At 44.6% G+C, this 21622-nt stretch overlaps 1 pseudogene across 1 annotated transcript; it reads left to right on the top strand.

Annotated features, from left to right (window-relative positions):
• The first annotated feature begins 18223 nt into the window (after positions 1-18223).
• LOC307095215 (D-3-phosphoglycerate dehydrogenase-like) lies at positions 18224-19826 on the top strand (annotated as a pseudogene). The gene has a single exon. The product of its transcript is annotated as a D-3-phosphoglycerate dehydrogenase-like (transcript).
• Positions 19827-21622: the final 1796 nt, after the last annotated feature.

Raw genomic sequence — 21622 nt, 5'->3', positions numbered from 1 at the left:
AAAAATGCTTTACTGATAATACTGCCACCCTAATGAATCATGTGCTCTCATTTTTTTTTATCTTTCTCTCTCCAGGATTTTTCCTTATGCATACATCATTTTTACATACTTGTAATCATAGCATAGATGCAATTTCATATTCTACTTGTGTCACTTATCATCCTATATAATAAAAGCCTAATATGCAAATCAACCAAACCATGGAACGACTGGTTGCTATGACACACACTGACCACCAGGGGTTAGACACTCAATGCAGGAGCTGTCCCTAGCCTGTGGCGGCGGCAGGGGGTGGGGCTGGTGAGCGGCCGATGCCAGGCCAGCCAAGGTGGGTGCCAGCAGGGGTCCCACAATCATCCCACCAGTTGCCCCACAGATTGGCCCTGGTTGCCGGCCAGGTGTACGGACCCTACCCATGTACGAATTTTGTGCACCAGACCTCTAGTTATATCATAATCATTTGCTGTGTTGCTATAGTGTCTTCGTAATTATCATTTTTAATGGCCACATAATATTCCATTGAGCAAATGCACCTTCATTTACTTAAGTATTTCCAATTTTTCACTATTATATATAATACTCCAATAACAATCCTTACACATAGAGCTCTTTTCTTCTTTTGAACAGTTTCCTAAATATCTATCACCTTAAATACATTTCCTTTTTTATTGATTAAGGTATTACATATGTGTCCTTATCCCCCCATTGCCCTCCCCCCCCCATTCATGCCCTCACCACCCTATTGTCTGTGTCCATTGGTTATGCTTTTATGTATGCGTACAAGTCCTTTGGTTGATCTCTCCCCTTTATCTCCACCTTCCCCTACCTTCCCTCTGAGGTTTAAGCATCTGATCGATGCTTCTCTGTCTCTGGATCTGTTTTTGTTCATCAGTTTATGTTGTTCATTGTAATCCACAAATGAGTGAGATCATGTGATATTTATCTTTCTCTGACTGACTTATTTCGCTTAGCTTAAATGCATTTTTTTATTCAGTCATCCATTCACCCACCCGTCATTCAGTCTGCAGAATTGTTAGGGCATTGGGGCACATGCTCAGAACAATCCAATGTGGGCCTTGTGCTCAGTCTGGTGGTAAGACAAGTATTTCAGCAAATAACTGTGACATTGTGTTGTAAGTGCTATCAGAGTCCAGTGTAGGGAGTGAAAAATTCTATCTTTTTCCTGGGGTGACTTCTCATGGTCCTTTTACTGGGACTTTGTCTCCTACCTGATAGCTCCAACTAACCTCTTTTCTCTAGTCTCTTTCTCTCTTCGCTGGACTTTTAAGTGTCCCTAAAGTCGCCTTTCTCTGCACAATCTGCCCCAAATTGACCCTATAATGCACACTCCCCACAACTTATAAGCTTTCTTTCTTAATTCAAACACCTGATTACCACCTCCTCTTAAGAAGTCTTCCTAAAGGTAATAAATTAGACCCTTAGGCCCAATTGGGCCTGCGGATTTGTTTGTTTGGCACAGGGCTCTCAAAGGTTGGAACTAGAGTGCTTATAGCATATCTCTTTGCTTCCCCCAGGTTCATCACTCCTTACCTCCTCATTTTAGGTCAGCTCCACTCAAGAATTTCCCCTGCCTGGTGTGAACTGGTAAGGCAAACTAGGATCCCCTCAACTAAACCTACAACTTTTATTATCTTCTCTCACTTACTTACCCCTATACCATAGGAATTTAATTTCTTCTATCTTCCAACCTTTACACAGGTTGCAATTTCATTAATATATCTCCATTTGCTTCATTCATTCATTCAGTCAAACAACTGGTCAGTTATGGAATCCTTACTGAGCACCTGTATTGTGTCAGGTCCCCTGTGGAGTGCTGGGCATACAGAAAAGAATGACCAGTGATCTTTTCACTAGCAGTACTCATGATCCAGCATAAACATGTCCTTCATGGATTAGGGTTGTAAACTCCTTTAAAGGAAGAATTAAAGGCAATGCTCTTTGATAAGGGCTTTGACAAAATAAAAGTTATTCAAGGGCCATTCTACTTCATTATATCATGCCCTACTGGTGTTTAGTTTTGCAGAACCAGCACCTGACAAAAATCCGTATTTCTTCTGGAGAAAAAAACATGAAACTGGTCATCTGGAAGAAATTGGGTGATTAGCCCAAGATTTCTCAGTGTGGCTCTTGCCCCTTCCTCTCATTTGGCCCCTGCCTTTGTATAAACAAGTTTATGTTGTGCTAATATACTCCCAGCCTTTTGCATAGGCATAGAGGGCTCAGACCCTCCTGTCTTCTTGGGACCACAGCAGAGATGTCTTTTTATCCAGACAGGAGAAAAAAGAGGAAGAAGGATGGTCTTAACCTTACATGGATTGTCCATGGCATTTGACTCTGGTTTTGGAATACTCTCTTGACCTGCTCTTATTGTCCAAGTATCTGCCCTATCTCTGACTCTGGGTTACCCTACCTCTGGGACTTTTCCTGTGCAGTTTCTTCTGAGGGTCTTTCTCTGCCAGTCTTTTAAAAAATTTAGTAACAGTCTTATTGAGATATAATTCACATACCATACAACTCATTCATTTAAAATATACAGTTCAGTGGCTGTTAGTGTATACACCAAGTTGAGCAAACGTCATTATTATTTAATTCCAGAACATTTCCATTATCCCCAAAAGAAACCTCATACTCCTTAGCCATAACCCCCTAATTTCTCAATCCTCACCAGCTCTAGGCAACCACTAATCTGTAACTCTGTATTTATCTATCCTGGACATGTTATACTTGGAATTATACAATACGTGCCTTTTTGTGTCTGTATTCTTTCATATATATCTATATGTGTTAGTAAACTTCATTCCCTTTTATGGTTGAATAATATTCCATTGTATGCATACACCACAATTTGTTTAACATTCATCCATTGATGGACTTTTAAGTTGTTTTCAACTTTTGGCCATTGTGAATAATGCTTCTATGAACATGCATATACAAACCTTTATGTGGCTATGTGTTTTCCTTTTTAGGAGAAGAGTTTCTGAGTCAAACAATAACTCTATGTTTAAGCTTTTGAAGAACTACCACACTATCTTCCAAGGGTCTCTGTCCACCTATTTTTTTAAAGTTTTATTAAAGTACAGTTGTCATACTATAGTATACTAGAGGCCCGGTGCATGAAAATTCATGCACTGGAGTGGGGGGGGGGGTTGTACCTCAGCCAGGCCTGCCCCCTCTCACAGTCTGGAAGCCCTCAGGGGCGGGAGGCAACCCAGTGATCAGGGGAAGGTGATGCCCCATCACACCTCTGCTGCTGCCACTGCCGGCAGCACAAGCCTCGGCCAGCCCTGGTTACCTGAGCCTCAGATGGCCCTGGGAAGCTGGGCAGCCACCATCCGAGGCTTGCCTGTGCCTCAGGCCAGCCCTGGGCAGCTGGGGGGCTGAGGGGACTGGGGGATCCCAGAGGCAGGCGCCCCAGTGGGGCTGAGGGGACTGGGCGCTGCCATTTTGTGGCTGTGGGCACTGCCATCTTTGAGGGCATGGCAGTCAATTATCATATTGCCTCCTTATTGGCTGTGGGCACCGCCATCTTTGAGGGTGGGGCAGTCAATTAGCATATTGCCTCCTTATTGGCTGTGGGCGTCACCACCTTTGCGATGGTGTGAGGATCAATTAGCATATTCCCTCTTTATTAGCTAGGATTAGTTTCAGTTGTACAATACAGTGATTAGACAAACTGTCCAACTTTTAATGTTGCTGTTCCTCTCCTCCTCTTAACTATTGCTGATAATATCCATTTCCATTCAGATTTCTCTCCTGAGCTGCCTACAAACATCTCCACCTGGACATCCCACAGGTTCTTCAACCTAACATTTCAAAACAGAAGTCATCTCCTCCCTGCCCCACACTATGTTCCCTCTTCCTCCCGTGTTGCCTGTCCCAGTGCATGTTTTCATAATCTACATAGCTGCCCAAACACCAGACAAATCCTAGACTCCTTTCCTCTCTCATTCTCCACATCCAATTCATCACCAAGTTCTAAAGGTTCTGTCTGCTCAATAACTCTCCAATGCATCTCCTCCTCTACATCCCTTTTTGCAAATGCACCAATTAAGGTCCCATCTTGCCCAAAATAGTACTCTTTTATCTAACCTCTGCTCATCTTTTTCTCTATTCCTCCAAATCATCCTTAATATAACTGCTAATATGATAAGCCACTTTCCTGCTTAGAATCCTTTAGCAACATGCCCCAGATTATAGAATCAAATTTACCTTCTTTGCCTGATATGGTAACAGGTATTGCACCAGCAATACTGAATTAAGTATGCTCTCTCATACATTTGTGCTTTGCACATGCTGTTTCCTCTGCATTGAAGACTCTCCCCAATGCTTTTCCACTGAGCAAATTTCTACTCATCCTTTGGAGCCCAAATTAAATGGTACCTCCTTTGTGAAGCCCTCCCTGAATTCTTCGGGTAGCCTTTGGTCTCACTTCTCACCTATTTCCACTGACACACACACACACACTAATAAAAGCCTAGGTGGTCTTCGTGCCCTCGCACCACACCCTCATGTCATCACAAGATGGCCACCACAAGATGGCCTTCAGGGGAGGGCAGTTGGGGGAGAGATCAGGCCATCAGGGGAGGGCAGTTGGGGTGACCAGGCCGGCAGGGGAGGGTAGTTGGGAGGGACCAGGCCTGCAGGGGAGGGCAGTTGGGGGCGATTGGGCTGGCAGAGGATCAGTTAGGCATCAATCAGGCCAGCAGTGGAGCAGTTAGGGGGTGATCAGGCTGGCAGGCAGAAGTGGTTAGGGGCAATCAGGCAGGTAGGCAGGTGAGCGGTTAGGAGCCAGCAGTCCAGGATTGTGAGAGGGATGTCCCGACTGCTGGTTTAGGCCTGATCCCCCGAGGGGTCCCAGATTGGAGAGGGTGCAGGCCAGGCTGAGGGACACCCCCTCTCATGCATGAATTTCGTGCACTGGGCCTCTAATATATATATATGCCTTTGCTAGAAATGTCATTGTAAATAATATTTCCTTAATTATCTTCTTTTCTAGACTGAAATGTACTTGAAGACAGGGACTGTATAATTTCATCTCTGAATATCCAGCCCTTAGCTGAGTGTCCAGTGTCTGGCGCACACACACACACACACACACACACACACATTAAGGTAAGGAAAAAAGAAAGTATGCTTTATTGACTTTATTGTCTCTTTGACCATCTGTTCTGGGCCAAGAATGTCAAATACTTTGTATATTACCTTATTTAACCCTCACAGCCTTCTTACCTAGTATGTCTATCTGAAAATGAGGAAATTGAGGCTATCTGAGATTTGGTACCCTGCACAAATTCACATTCAAAGCAGAACAATCTTTCCTCAAAAGGGTCCCAACCTGTATCCTTACCAGCTCCATCTTGCCTTCAGACCCAAAGCCTTCAAATATTGTCCTATCTACATACCACAGTCATCTATATCCCCTCTATCTGAGAAAAAACATCCAGGAAGGGCCATTTAAGTCTCATAGAAATTCTACCCCTCTTTCTACCTTGGTTTAATCTTCTCATTCCAAGACTTCAAGTGGCTCCTCACAGCCACCTCCATTCATCTCTTTTGGGAGCTTGATAATCTTCCTGTCTGTCTTGACCAATCTCTGGCCAAATGCCTTTTCACTTGAATTGATCTGTGACAAGATGAGAATGTTCAAAAGGAACTTTTCTCATAAGCTAAGGGGAGAGGGGAAAAAAGATGGCGACCGGCAGGAAGGTAGGGAGAGAGAGAGTGTGAGTGAGGAACCCATAGAGGAGAGTGTAGATGTGTGTGGTGTGTGTGTGTGTATGAGATAGGGTCAGTTAGATTCTGCAGGTCTTCCAAGGGGCTCCCTAACAGGGCAGCCCTAGACGGCGGAGCCCAGCGCACAAAGCTGACACTTCTCGGCGGCTGGTGCGGACGCGGAGACCACGCCATCTTGAGAAACAGAGCTGCCTGAGACTCGGATCCTGGCTTCTGACACAAACCAGGACCCTGCAGCCACTGGGGACAGAGAACTGCTATCACAGCTTCAGACCAACAAACAACAAGAATCCAGACTTCCGCGCAGATTTCCGTGAGTCAAAGAGCCCATCCCCCTCCTCACAGGCTCGCGGATAGCGCCATAGTAACTGACAGACCCGCCCCTCGCCCAAGCTGCTCACAGGCGCGCGCACAGACAGCGCCATAGTAACTGACAGACCCGCCCCTCGCCCAAGCTGCCGAGCTTTGTGCAGGGACGCGCTCCCCCTTAGGGAATTTGGCGCGCGCATGTGCGCGCGCGGGACAGAAGCAGCTCCCCGTCGGGAAATCTGTCAGTGCGCACAGAGGGCTCCCCTTCGGGGAATCTGGGGGAATTTGGCTCGCGGGTCACAGCTCCCCCTTCGGGGATTCTTAGAGCGTGCACAGAGGGGCTTCCCTTTAGGGAATTTGGCGCGCAGGACGGACTCCGCCACCCTTCCGGGACTCTGGGAGAGTGTACTGAACCAGCTCACCTTCAGGATTTTAAGAATGTGCGCTCTAGCCGGTTTGGCTCAGTAGAGAGAGCACACACAGGACGCAGCTCCACTTCAGGGAATTTGGCACGCCGGACACAGCTGCCTGGGAACCCTGACTCACAGCGCATTCACACTAAGAGCCAGTGACCCCAATTGTTGGTGCGTGCACACACAGGGACCCTGATTCTCAACGAGAAACCGCAAAAGGCAACAGAGACTTTGACACTCGAGTCTTGGTGCAGACACAGGGAAACTCTGACTCCTGGCACATGCTAAGGTTCTCATTTTCGGCACATACCAACAGTGTGCTGCAGACAGGGCCCCTGATTCTAAATGTGCACACGAGACCACACGGAACACTGGGGACACTGATCCTGGGCAAGTCTGGTTCCCACCAACCAAAGGCAGCCACACGTCCTAGTGTCAGAGCACTTCAGTGAAACTCGGGTGGAGCGAAGTCCCCACAGCACACGGCCCAGGTCCACGCAAACGGAAGCTTGAGCTTTCTGGTAATAGCCAGAATGGGGAAACGAAATAACTCACAGAGGAAAGAAAATGTGGAGTCGCCAAGAAAGGAAATTAGTGAAACTGAAGCTTGCAACATGACCGAAAAGAAGTTCAGAGTAATGGTCATGGAATTTATACATCGGATGGATGAGAAAATCAACAACTTATGCAAGAATCAGGAAGAAATGAAAAGTGATATAGCTACAATCAAAAACACCATGGAAAGTTTCAACAGTAGACTACAAGAAGCAGAGGACCGAATTAGTGAGTTAGAAGATCAGGTACAGAAACAAGCTCAATCTGAACAGCAATTGGAGAAAAAAATTAAAAAGCAGGAGGAAAGCCTAAGGGAGCTTCGGGACAACATGAAACGAAGTAACATGCGTATAATAGGGCTGCCAGAAGGACAAGAAGAGCAGCAGGGATTAGAAAATCTATTCGAAGAAATAATTACAGAAAACTTCCCGGATATGGGAAAGATAAAAGTTACGCAAGTACAGAGAGTCCCAAGCAGGATCAACCCCAAAAGACCCACACCAAGACATGTCATAATTTCAATGGCAAATATAAATGATAAAGAGAGAATCCTAAAGGCCGCAAGAGAGAGACAGAGAGTTACCTACAAAGGAACACCCATTAGATTGTCAAATGATTACTCAACAGAAACACAACAAGCTAGAAGTGAATGGAAGGAGGTATACAAAGTGTTGCAAAGCAAAGGACTGAATCCAAGAATACTATATCCAGCAAGACTATCAATCAAAATTGAAGGGGAAATCAGGAGCTTCGCAGACAAAAAAAGCCTCAGGGAGTTTATCACCACCAAACCAGCAATGCAAGAATTGCTAAAGGGAATACTGTAAAAAGAAGAAATAAACAGGTAAGAAGGAATACAGACACAAAAATAGATATGACTACAAACAAATACCTTTCAGTAATAACTTTAAATGTAAACGGACTAAATGCTCCAATCAAAAGACATCGAGTAGCTGAATGGATAAAAAAACACGACCCATATATATGCTGTCTACAAGAGACCCACCTCAGAACAAGAGACTCACACAGATTGAAAGTGAAGGGATGGAAAAATATCTTTCAGGCAAATGGAAATGAAAAAAAAGCAGGGGTAGCAATATTTATATCTGACAAAATAGACCTCAAAGTAAATGCCATAACAAGAGATAAGGAAGGCCACTTCATAATACTAAAGGGAGAAATCCAACAAGAAGAAATAATTCTGGTAAACATATACGCTCCCAATATAGGAGCACCCAAATACATAAAAAAACTCCTTGAGGATATCAAGGGAGAGATTAATAGCAATACAATCATAGTAGGAGACTTTAATACCCCACTATCACCACTGGACAAATCCTCTAAACAAAAAATCAGCAAAGAAACAGCAATCCTAAATGACTCACTAGACCAGATGGAATTAATTGACATCTTCAGAACATTTCACCCCAAAGCCACAGAATATACATTCTTCTCAAGTGCACATGGGTCATTTTCAAAGATAGACCATATGCTGGGTCACAGGCAAAGTCTCTTCAAATTCAAGAAGATAGAAATTATATCAAGCATCTTCTCAGATCACAGTGGCATAAAACTGGATATCAACTACAATAAATACAATCCAAAGAAATCAAACACATGGAGACTAAACAGCATGCTATTAAACAAGGACTGGGTCACCAGAGAGATCAAGGAAGAAATAAAAAACATCATGGCAACAAATGACAATGAAAACACAACAATCCAAAATCTATGGGACACAGCGAAAGCAGTCTTGAGAGGGAAGTTCATAGCTCTACAAGCCTATTGCAAAAAACAAGAAACAATGGTAATAAATTACTTAACCATACAACTCAAAGAGCTAGAAAAAGAGTAGCAAGAAAAGCCCAGTGTAACCAGAAGGAAGGAAATAACAAAGATCAGAGCGGAGATAAATGACATAGAGACCAAGGAAACAATACATAAGATCAACAAAACCAAGAGCTGATTCTTTGAAAGGATAAACAAGATTGATGGACCTCTAGCCAGGCTCACCAAGAAGCAAAGAGAGAGGACCCAAATAAACAAACTCAGAAATGAAAGAGGTGAAATAACAACAGACCCTGCTGAGATACAAAGGATTGTTACAAAATACTACGAACAACTCTATTCCAACAAACTGGGCAACCTGGAGGAAATGGACATATTCCTAGAAAAATATAACCTTCCGAAAATCAATCAAGAAGAATCTAAACAGCTCAATAGGCCAATAACTATGGACGAAATTGAAGCAGTCATCAAAAAGCTTCCGGCAAACAAAAGCCCGGGGCCTGATGGCTTCACAGGGGAGTTATACCAAACATTCAAGAAAGAACTAAAACCTATCCTCCTCAGACTATTCCAAAAAATTCAAGTGGAAGGAACACTTCCAAGCTCCTTCTATGAAGCCAGCATCACCCTAATACCAAGACCAGATAAAGACAACACAATGAAAGAGAATTACATACCAATATCCCTCATGAACATAGATGCCAAAATCCTCAACAAAATTCTAGCAAATCGGCTCCAGCAGTACATCAGAAAGATCATACACCATGACCAAGTAGGATTTATCCCAGGAATGCAAGGATGGTACAATATCCACAAATCAATAAACGTGATACATCACATAAACAAATTGAAAGATAAAAATCACATAGTCATATCAATTGATGCAGAAAAAGCATTTGACAAAATCCAACACCCTTTCTTGATAAAAACTCTCAACAAGGTGGGAATAGATGGCTCATACCTCAACATAATAAAAGCTATATATGATAAACCCACAGCAAACATCATACTCAATGGACAAAAACTAAAAACATTTCCCCTAAGAACAGGAACAAGACAGGGATGCCCACTCTCACCACTCCTGTTTGACATAGTACTGGAAGTATTAGCCATTGCAATTAGACAAGAAGAAGAAATAAAAGGCATCCAAATTGGAAAAGAACAAGTAAAGCTGTCTTTATTTGCAGACGACATGATATTGTACATAAAAAATCCGAAAGACTCCGTCAAAAAACTAATAGACTTAATAAATGAATTCGGCAATGTAGCAGGATACAAAATTAACGCCAAGAAATCTATGGCCTTTCTATACACCAATAGTGAACTTACAGACAGAGAGCCTAAAAAGGCAATCCCATTTACCATCACACCAAAAAAATTAAGATACCTAGGAATAAACTTAACTAAGGAGGTAAAAGACCTATACACGGAAAACTACAGGACACTGAAAAAAGAGATAGAGGAAGACGTAAACAGATGGAAGAACATACCATGTTCATGGATTGGTAGAATCAACATCATTAAAATGTCCATACTACCCAAAGCAATCTATAGATTCAATGCACTCCCCATTAAAATACCAACGGCATATTTCACAGACCTTGAAAGAACTCTCCAAAAATTCATCTGGAATAAAAAAAGACCCCGAATAGCGACAGCAATCCTGAGAAAGAAGAATAAAGTAGGAGGGATCTCAATACCAGATTTCAAGCTGTATTACAAAGCCACTGTTCTCAAAACAGCCTGGTACTGGCACAAGAACAGACATATAGATCAATGGAACAGAATAGAGAATCCAGATATTGACCCAAACCACTATGCTCAATTAATATTTGACAAAGGAGGCATGAACATACAATGGAATAAAGACAGTCTCTTCAATAAATGGTGTTGGGAAAATTGGGCAGATACATGCAAAAAATGAAGCTTGATCACCAACTTACGCCATACACAAAAATAAACTCAAAATGGATACAGGACTTAAACATAAGATGGGAAACCATAAAAATCCTAGAGCAATCCACAGGCAGCAAAATCTCAGACATATGCCAAAAGAAATTCTTCACTGACACTGCCCCTAGGGCAATGGAAGCTAAAGAGAAAATTAACAAATGGGACTACATCAAAATAAAAAGCTTTTTCACAGCAAAAGAAACCATCAACAAAACAACAAGAAGGCCCACTGTGTGGGAGAACATATTTGCAAATGGCATCACTGATAAAGGTTTAATCTCCAACATCTACAGGCAGCTTATACAACTTAATAAAAGGAAGATAAATGATCCAATAAAAAAATGGGCAACAGACCTAAATAGAATCTTTTCAAAAGAAGACAGAAGGAAGGCCAAGAGACACATGAAAACATGCTCAACGTCACTAATTATCCGAGAGATGCAAATCAAAACGACAATGCGGTACCATCTCACACCGGGCAGAATGGCTATCATCAACAAATCAACAAACGACAAGTGTTGGCAAGGATGCGGAGAAAAAGGAACCCTCATGCACTGCTGGTGGGAATGCAGACTGGTGCAGCCACTGTGGAGAACAGTATGGAGTTTCCTCAAAAAACTGAAAATGGATTTCCCATTTGACCCAGTAATCCCACTCCTGGGAATATATCCGAAGAAACTAGAAACACCAATTAGAAAGGATATATGCACCCCTATGTTCATAGCAGCACAATTCACCATAGCTAAGATTTGGAAACAGCCTAGGTGCCCGTCAGCAGATGACTGGATCAGAAAACTGTGGTACATCTACACAATGGAATACTATGTTGCCATAAAAAAGAAGGGATTCTCATCATTTGCAGCAACCTGGGAGGAATTGGAGAACATTATGTTAAGTGAAATAAGTCAGTCAATGAAAGAAAAATACCACATGATCTCACTCATTTATGGATAATAAAGAACATTATAAACTTGAACAAAAAGATAGATACAGAGACAGTAAAGCATCAAACAGACTGTCAAATTACAAGTGGAAGGTTAGGGAGAGGTGGGGGAGATAAGAGATCAATCAAAGGACTTGTATGCATGCATATAAGCATAACCAATGGATGCAAAACTCTGGGGGGTGGGGGCATATATGGGAATGGGGTGTGGGGGGGCAATGGTAAGATATGTACACATATAATACCTTAATAAAAAAATTGGAAAAAAAAGAAGCTAAGGGGAGCACAACAATTTTTTTTAAAATTTTGAAACATTAGAAATAAATGAGTTTACAGAAGACTGATTCCTTTTCCTTATGGAACTCAGATCTTTCCATTGATGGTCTTGGCTGGCACAGTTTACAGGGCACTCAATCCCCATTCCTATTCTTGGCCTCAATCCTGTCTCAGTTGCATGTTTAACAGCCACTACTGAGACTCATTGCCTCTGAAAGTTTGGTTTGGTGCCACCAATAGGGCTGGTGGGATTCTGTCCTTTCTAGAACCACCTGCTTTATTAATTTAATTGTGATGGGAGGATGAGGTGAGGTACATTTACAGATTACCTTCTGGTCCTGGGAAACTCTGTACTTGTCCTGAGAGAACTGCCTTCGTTCCTGGTCCCATGAGTGAAGTAAGAACTTCCTCACCTAGCCCTAGAAATGCCTTTCTTGTACTTCAGGAGGCCTCTTAGTTTTTCTATAATTCCCCTTACAGGCCTCTATGGCTCTGGCCTCTGAAAAGCCCACCTTCCCTCCAGCCTGTTTCTCTTGGTCTCCTCTAGTTGTCTTGAAGCCTATCTGGGGTAGACACTTCTTAGAGCAGGGGTTCAGCTCACAATAACACCCCTGTGACAGCTGCTATTGATTGTCTATCCATTAGCTATTTCCCCACTTTATTTTTCTAACAGGTGGAAATATGTTGGGTCCTTGATGATGAATTAAGCAATCCCAGAACTGCATATCTCTGGACATCATATTAACAAGACAATGACTTTCCCTAATAGCTTAAGTCACTTTTTAATGTGTTCCCTATTAACTGCAGCTGAAAGATTCTCTGGGAACACCTTAATTCACAGACCCAATGGTCAAATCTGCCCTATGCTATATGACCCTCTCCTCTGTCCATCAATTACTGTTCCAGGGTTTAAAAATCTTTTTCCAGTTTATCTAATCAACTTCACTCTCTAGGGAATTTAAAACTGGTAATGGGAGACATAAAGTATGGGAGGCAGTCATTGGCAATGACTCTCACAGGTGGCATTGCTCTAATGAGGAAGAATCAAGAAGTTAAGTAGACTATTTAACAATGAGTGAAGTAGGCTTAAACTACTGTTCTGGTTCCTGCCTTTCCTGAAGGCAACCTTTCTGCTATTGCTTTCAACCAAAAGAGCCTTAGATATCTAACCAATTCCACATTAGACCTACTAACCAATTGACATCTAACCAATTCCACATTAGACCTACTTCTATCCTTTTATGACATACAGCTATTTATTCTAGGCCTGACATTGTTTTCATTTCCATGTCAATGCAGATCCATTGGTAGTAGCTGTATACTCACTTAAGAAGGACTTTGATGTAGAGTCACACTGAAGTTGGGGTGCAGTTACCAATTAGCAATATCCACCATAGGCACATGAGTGGCTAAATGGCACTAAGTATTTACAGACTCTATCTAGGCTAATACCTGGGGCTGTTCTCTCTAGTAGCCGATGTGGCATCTTTTATAGCCTGCTAATCTTTCTAGTTCAGAACACAACTTTTTGACCTTGGAGAAATCATTTTCCTTCTCTGAGCTCCAGTTCCTTAAGTGTAAAATAAAGAAGTTGGATCAAATGATCACAAGGTCATTTCTAGTTCTTTGAAGGATATACCCCTTCAAAGGTCAATAGCAGACTCTGTCTCTTCCTGTGTCATCACTCACTCTCCTCCCCCTCTTACAGCACTCACTGAATTCCAGTGTCTTGTCTGAGGAATGCCTCCAGTTCTCAGTCTATTGGCAAAGGAGAGAGGATGGACAGGTCTTGAACACAATGAATTCTCAGGCCTTTTCCAGTTCAGGTTACAAACTCCACCTACTTTCCCAGGGTTTCTCTGATGATTCATTCAGGTTCTCCTCTCCTAGCCTTGGAAATGATCTTCCAGAATTTTATCTCTTCAGTTTTGCAATATAGAATTACTTCACATGCTGGTTATGATAATAGACAATATTCATCAATAGTAAAAAGGGTTGCTCCCTCATGCCCTCTCTCCTCTGACCCCTCTATCATCTCCATCATGTGCCACACCAATCAGGCCTTCACTTCACCCCTTAGCTGCCACTGTACCTCCCCTTCCTCTCTCCCTTTAGACACAGTCCTGCATTCCTGAGGATTTCCATTCTGAGACCCCAATTGCATGAACCTCTCCCCTTTCCTCAAACTAGGCTCTGGCCTTCAGTGGCAAAGCAGCCTTTACCTTTACCCCACCCTGCCACCTAACTCTGGTCTCATTGCCCCCCTCACAGGGCCTCTCCCTCTGCAGCTGCCGTAGCCTGAATAAGCACAACAGAAAAATCATCACATGTATTAAAGTAAAATTCTTGTTGGACAACTGTAGATTTCCCTGGGCAGGACTTCAGTTTGAGTTTCTCATGGTTCCTATGGAGCCTGAGTTCATGCCCAGACCCACCCTGCCCCTACCCCAGATGTCTGGGCTTGTAGGTAACCAGAGCCCTGGCCAGTCCTAGGGAGCAGTCCCCCAGAACTTCCTTGTCCACCAGTAAGGGGCCAAAGGAACAGAGAGGGCAGGGGAAAGTCAGCCAAACAGGGCAGGGAGCAGCCAGCTCGCCCAGTAGGGAAGTTTAACACAGAACTAGGGGCCCCAAGGGCAGGAAGCCAAGCTTCTCCTCACTGAAGCAGAAACCAATCTTGCAAATAAACACATAAACAGATTACCAGTGAGTCATGAAGGGCTGCTATAGGGCTGGAGAGCTGAGCTCTCCCCAAGCCCCACCCCTGGTACTTCCCTGAAAGCTTAGGCCCAGCTTTGCCTAAGTGGGATTGGGTCTCCAAAGCCTAGGCCCCACCCAGCCTCTCAGTTGCTGAGGGAAGCCCTGAGCTTGGCCAGGCCTGGGCCTCTCTTCACCGTTGCCTCTTTCTCCTTGGCTTCTTCACCCAGAATCCCCCTCAAATTCCTTTTGCTTCTCAAGCCTGGGCTCTTGTCCATGTCCTTCTGGCACTTCTGCCATCTCTTGCCAGTTTTTCACTGCTCATAGTCACTTTCCCAACACCCTTCAAGCACATTTACCACCATGAGCCTCCCCTTCTGGGCCTCCTTTTCAAATATCCACCATGAACCTTGAAAATGGTCATAGATAATAACCCTCACTTCATCCCCCCCTCACCCCCCGCACACACACACTTATTCTTTCAGAAACCCAGGCAGAATCTTCAATTTAAGTTGTTTGGGCTTCAGTCTATCCCAAGATGCTGAAAGCCCTGCCCACCTCCCACAAGCATCCCCAAGGAATGTCTACATGCCATGGGGCAGAATCGAAGTACCCAGGCTCTAGGCCTCAGAGAGATTTTCCTGGCCTATACCTTTCTGTAAACACCCTTTTCTGTCATTCCCATCACAACAATTGGGGAATGGCACCAAACATGCAGGTGCTTAGAGGGCTCAAGGGGATTTTGTGACAGGTCAGAATACATGCCTCCATATTTGGCCAAAGGGAGGGACACTTGCCCCTGGTCTAGGCTGGAAGTTCCATAGCTCTATTTATGCTAATTACTGTATCTTCAAGGCCTAGCACAGTGTCTGACACATAGGAAGCGCTCAACAAATATGTAGAAAAGTGCATGCATAAATATCTAAATAAATAAAGCTTACAGCATCAAACTTCTAGGGCAAGCATGTCAAACTGGCGGCTGGTGGGCCACATGCCTTGTTTAACATGCTTGTTAGGGCCTGGGATGGTGCCTCTTCATATGACTAAAATCCCAAGGCCTCTGTATTAGTTTTCTATGGCTGCCATAACACATTAATACAAACTTAGCAGCTTAAAATAATACCTATTTATTAGCTCACAGTTTTGTTGGTTAGAAGGTAAGATGGGCTCCACTGGGTTCTTTGCTCAGGGTCTCATAGGTCAAGATCAAGGTTTCTGCTGGACTCCTTTCTGGAGTCTTGGAGTCAGAACATCCACTTCCACATTTATTTAGGTTGTTGGCAGAATCTACTTCCTGTGGATGTAGGTCAAAAGGGCCCATTTCCTTGTGAGCTGCCAGCTGGGGGCCTGCTTACTGCTTTGAGAGAGGTCACCTGCATTTTTTTTCATGTGCCCCCCATCTTCAAACTAGCAACAGTGTTTTGACTTTCCCTTCTGCCTTCCTCTTCTGCCACCAGCAGGAGAATGTTCTCTGCTTTCAGGGGCGCATGTGATTAGATTAGGCTCATTCACCTCTCTCTCTCTCTCTCTCTCTCTCTCTCTCTCTCTCTCTCAACTTCCAGAACTATGGGAAAATCAATTTCTGTTGTTTAAGCCACTTGATCTGTAGTATGTGTTATGGCAGCCTGAGTACACTAAGACAGTGACCATGATATGCAACAGCATAAAGCAAGATGGGAAAAAAGCTCCCAGCCCACTTGTGTAATCCTACTCTATGTCTTTGACCTTTCTGCCATTCACTGAGAGGGTTGTCCTGTAAGCCCTAGTCCTGAGGCCTAGAAGAAAGGGGGAAAGAGCCAGTGTTTTAGGCTTAGGCTAGCTTGGTGAAGCTGCCTGTGAACTGGATAGGAGGCCCTGGATGTGAGGCCACCTTCCCAGGAAGGTCCAGTAACACTGCAAGAGGAATTAGCTGCAGCTGAAAATCTGCAGCAGGGAGCAGGGCAAGTGCAGAGTTCCCTCCATGTGCAATTGATTTGTGACTGTGAACAGCAGATTTGGGATGTGACAACCGACTGCAGGGTCAAGCAGCCAGCAGAGCTGTGTTGGTTTGGAGGCATTTCAAGCCTCTAAGCTGAAAAGCCACAGTTTTGGGGAACTACCATGAGCATCTGTTTCAATTCTGAGACTGGATCCTCCCCACTGATGTTGCTGGTTTCTTTTGTCAGAATGTGTAAGGCCCCAACTGTGGCCCCTGGAAGCAAAACTCCCAGTTGTTCAAAAGGGCTGTGCTTCAGTTATCTATTGCTGTGTAAAACCATAAAGTTTACTACCTCATGGTTTCCACACATCAGAAGTCTGGGCACAGTTTAGCTGAATTCTCTGCTCAGGGTCTCACTTGGTTGAAATCAAGGTGTTTGCAGGGCTGAGACCTGGCCTGAAGCTTGGGTTTCTCTACCAAGCTAACTGGTTGTTGGCAGAATTCAGTTCCTTGCAATTGTAGAATTTAAGTCCCCATTTTCTTGGTGGCTGTTGGTCAGGAATTACTCTCAGCTCCTAGAGAGGCCACCCTCAGGTCCTGGCCACATGTCCCTTTCCATGTGTCTGTGGTGATCCCACCCCCTCTCATTTTTAACTTTTCATTTTGAAATAATTATAGAATCACAGGAAGTTGTAAAAATAGTACAGAGAGGTCCAATGTATCCTTTATCAAGTGTTCCCCAATGGCTACATCTTATATAATTCTAGTAAAATATCCAATCCAGCCAATTGACCTTGGTGCATGTGTATATATAGTTCCATGCCATTTTATCACATGTATAAATTTGTGTAACCACAAGATTCAGAACTGTTTCATCACTTCAAAAGTTCCCCCTTTATAGCCACACCCACCTCTTTCTCTCCCACTATCTTTAAGCTCTGGCAACTACTAATCTGCTCCCCAACTCTATAATTTTGTCATTTTGAGAATTTTTATAACATGCAATATGTGACCTTTTGATAATGGCTTTTTCCCCCACTCAGAATAATGCCCTTGAGAGCCATCCAAGCTTTTGCATATATCAATAGTTGATTCCTTTTTTTTTTTTACAGCTTAGTAGTATTCCATGGTATGAGTGTACCATTGTTTATTTAATCACTCACCTTGTGAGAGACATTTTGTTTGTTTTCAATTCTGGCTATCTCTATAATAAAGAGGCAGGGTGTACCACCTTTACCACCTAAGCTGGACCAGACCGGAAGTCAGTGCTGGGTTGCTTCCGCTGCAGGCATGGTGCCCCAGCACTGACTGCTGAGGGAGCTGCGAATCAGGGCCAGAGAGAGGCCTGAAGAGAGAAGCAGGGACTGATCCGTTGCCTATGTGGTAGCTTTTGACCAGCACTTGCCTCTCTCTTTCTCTCCCAGTCTGGCCAGCAGCCATGCCTCCATTTCTCTCCAGGCCTCCACCGGGGCTGCTGATCAGCTCCACCTTTCTGATCAGGCCCCGTTGATAGCCCAGAGACACTGACTGGCATAGAAACTGACCAATCAGAACCAAATCTGGGGGCTTAGAGGTGTTTTTGTCCAGGGAGAGCAATCAATCCCGAGGCTGACTCCAGCAATGGCCTTCGCAAATCTATAGAAAGTGCTCATCAGTGACAGCCTGGACCCTTGCTGCCAGAAGATCCTGCAAGATGGAGGGCTGCAGGTGGTGGAGAAGCAGAACCTCAGCAAAGAGGAGCTGATAGCTGAGCTGCAGGACTGTGAAGGCCTTATTCTCCGCTTGGCCACCAAGGTGACCATGGATGTCATCAATGCAGCAGATAAGCTCCAGGTGGTGGGCAGGGCCAGCACCGGCATGGACAATGTGGATCTGGAGGCCACCATGAGGAAGGGCATCCTGGTCATGAACACTCCCAATGGGAACAGTCTTAGTGCTGTGGAGCTCACCTGTGGGATGATCATGTGTCTGGCCAGGCAGATTCCCCAGGCAATGGCTCCTATGAAGGATGGCAAATGGGACCCAAAGAAGTTCATGGGAACCGAGTTGAATGGAAAGACCCTGGGAATTCTTGGCCTGGGGAGGATCAGGAGAGAGGTGGCCGTCCGGATGCAGTCCTTCAGGATGAAGACTGTAGGGTATGACCCCATCATCTCACCAGAGGTCTTGGCCTCCTTCAGCATTCAGCAGCTGCCCCTGGAGGAGATCTGGCCCCTCTGTGACTTCATCACTGTGCACACCCCTCTCCTGCCCTCCACGACAGGCCTGCTGAATGACAGCACCTTCGCCCTGTGCAAGAAGGGTGTGCGCGTGGTGAACTGTGCCCACAGAGGGATCGTGGATGAGGGCACCCTGCTCTGGGCCCTGCAGTCGGAGCAGTGTGTGGGTGCAGTGCTGGACGTGTTTACGGAGGTGCAGCCTTGGGACCGCGCCTTGGTGGACCACAAGAATGTTATCAGCTGCCCCCACCTGGGCACCAGCACCAAGGAGGCCCAGAGCCACTGCAGGGAGGAGATTGCTGTCCAGTTCGTGGACATGGTGAAGGGGAGAGCCCTCGCAGGGGTCGTGAATGCCCAGGCCCTTACCAGCACCTTCTCTCCACACACCAAACCTTGGATGGGTCTGGCAGAAGCTCTGGGGACTCTGATGTGAGCCTGGGCAGGGTCCCCCAAAGGGACCATCCAGGTGGTAACGCAGGGCTTATCCCTGAAGAATGCCAGGAACTGCCTGAGCCCCACAGTCATTGTCGGCCTCCTCAAAGATGCTTCTAATCATGCGGATGTGAACTTGGTGAACGCCAAGCTGCTGGTGAAGGAGGCTGGCTTCAATGTAACCACCTCCCATAACCCCACTGTGCCAGGAGAGCAAGGATGTGGGGAAGGCCTCCTGAGCGTGGCCCTGGCAGGTGCCCTCTAACCAGGCTGTGGGATTTGTTCAGGGAACCGCATCTGTGCTGCAGGCACTCAACGGAGCTGCCTTCAGACCAGAAGTTCCTCTCTGCAGGGATCTGCCCCTGCTTCTGTAATGGAGTCAGCCCTCCAACCCTGCCATGTTGCCTATCATGATTGGGCTCCTGGCAGAGGCAGGTGTGCAGCTGCTTTCCTACCAGACCTCGGTGGTGTCCAATGCGGAGACCTGGCACGTCATGGGCATCTCCTCCCTGCTGCCCAGCCTGGACATCTGGAAGCAGCATGTGACCGAGGCCTTTCAGTTTCATTTCTGACCTTGGGGCTCACCAGGACCAGCCTTGGGGGCTTTGTGATCAACATTGACAGGTCACATTCCCAGGGCTGACACCACTTATGTGGTCTGACCCCTGTAATAACCACTTAATAAATAGCCCACCCTTCCCCCCCCCCAAAAAAAAAAAAGAAAAAAGAACCAAATCTGGGTCACTGTGAGGAGCAAATGGCTGCCTAGGAGGAGGAGCTTTTGACGCTGACTGGCATAGAAACTGACCAATCAGAATCAAATCTGGGTCAATTGTGAGGAGTCAATGACTGCCCAGGAGGCAGAGCTTTTGATGCTGACTGGCATAGAAACCAAACAATCAGAACCAAATTGGCCAGCCCAGGAGGGCAGTTGGGGGCAACCAGGCCGGCAGGGGAGGACAATTGGGGGTGATCGGGCCTAAACCGGCAGTCGGACAGCCCCCAAGGGGTCCCCCATTGGAGAAGGTGCAGGCTGGGCTGAGGGAACCCTCCCTCCGTGCACAAATTTCGTGCACCGGGCCACTAGTTACAAATAAAGCTGTTATGAACAATTGTGCACATATTTTTGTGTCAACATAGGTTTTCATTTTTCTGGGATAAATGTATAAGAGTGCAATTGCTAAGTTATATGGTTAAGCATATATATATAGTTTTTAAAGACACTGTCATACCCTTTTCTAGAGTGGCTGTAGTACCTTATATCCCCACCAGCAATGTATGAGTGATCTAGTTTCTCACATCCTCACCAGAATTTGGTGTTGTTCCTTTTTGTGTGTGTGTCCTGTTTTAGCATTTTGGATTGGTAGCTTTAATTAGCAATTCCCTAATGGCTAATGGTGTTAAACATCTTTTCAAGTGCTTACTTACCATGTGTATATTCTCTTCAGTGAAATGTATCTTCACATTTTTGCTTTCTTTCTAATTGGATTGTTTGGTTTTTTTACTGTTTATTTTTGAGAGTTCTTTATACATTCTAGATACCTTTCCTTTATCAAATATATGGTTGCAAATATTTTCTCCCAGTCTGTAGCTTGTCTTTCCTTCTTCTTAACTAGGTATTTCACCAAGCAAAGGTTTTTAATTTAGATGAAGTTAAAATTATTATTATTTTTATGGATTATGGTTTCCATGTCAAATCTAAGAACTATTCACCAATTCCTAGGTCCCAAAGATTTTCTCCTATGTTTTACTCTAAAATGTTAATAGTTTTACATTTTATATGATCCACTTTGAGTTAATTTTTATGTAAGGTTTCATGTAGGTCATGTTTCTTTATTTACTTTTTGCCTATGGATATCCAAATGCAATAGCATTATTTGTTGAAAACAGTTCTTGTCTCTTTTAAGGACTCACCTGATTAAGTCAGGCCCAACCAGGATAATTTCCCTTTTAATTATCTCAAAGGCAACTGACTATGGAACTTAATTATACCATTAAGCACCCATTTTTCCATATAGTAGCATAATCATGGGAGTGACAGCCCATATATTTAATGCCCCCATTCACACTCAAGGGGAGAGCATTGTATAAGGGTGTGGATCATTGGGTGGGTGGGTCATCCTAGAATTCTATCAGGATTCTATCAGGATGCTGGGAACATCCATCCACACCCATTCCCCACCCCTGGGTTTGAGAAAAACTAGCCCTAGGATCTTATACAAGTGACGATTGGCTGTTTTGGAAAGTTTTATAGGGAGCTGAGAGTAGGTATGGGTACTTGTTTGCATGCCAAGCCCCAGGCAAAATATGATTTGCCTGTTCCTTCCCAGAGTTTGGGGTGGGTGGTCTCACTCTGGACTAAACAGTT

The sequence above is a fragment of the Cnephaeus nilssonii genome, assembly GCF_951640355.1.
Source record: "Cnephaeus nilssonii genome assembly, chromosome: X".
Taxonomy (NCBI): domain Eukaryota; kingdom Metazoa; phylum Chordata; class Mammalia; order Chiroptera; family Vespertilionidae; genus Cnephaeus; species Cnephaeus nilssonii.
Note: the sequence above shows the minus strand (reverse complement) of the source record. Positions and strands in the feature narration are given on the sequence as shown.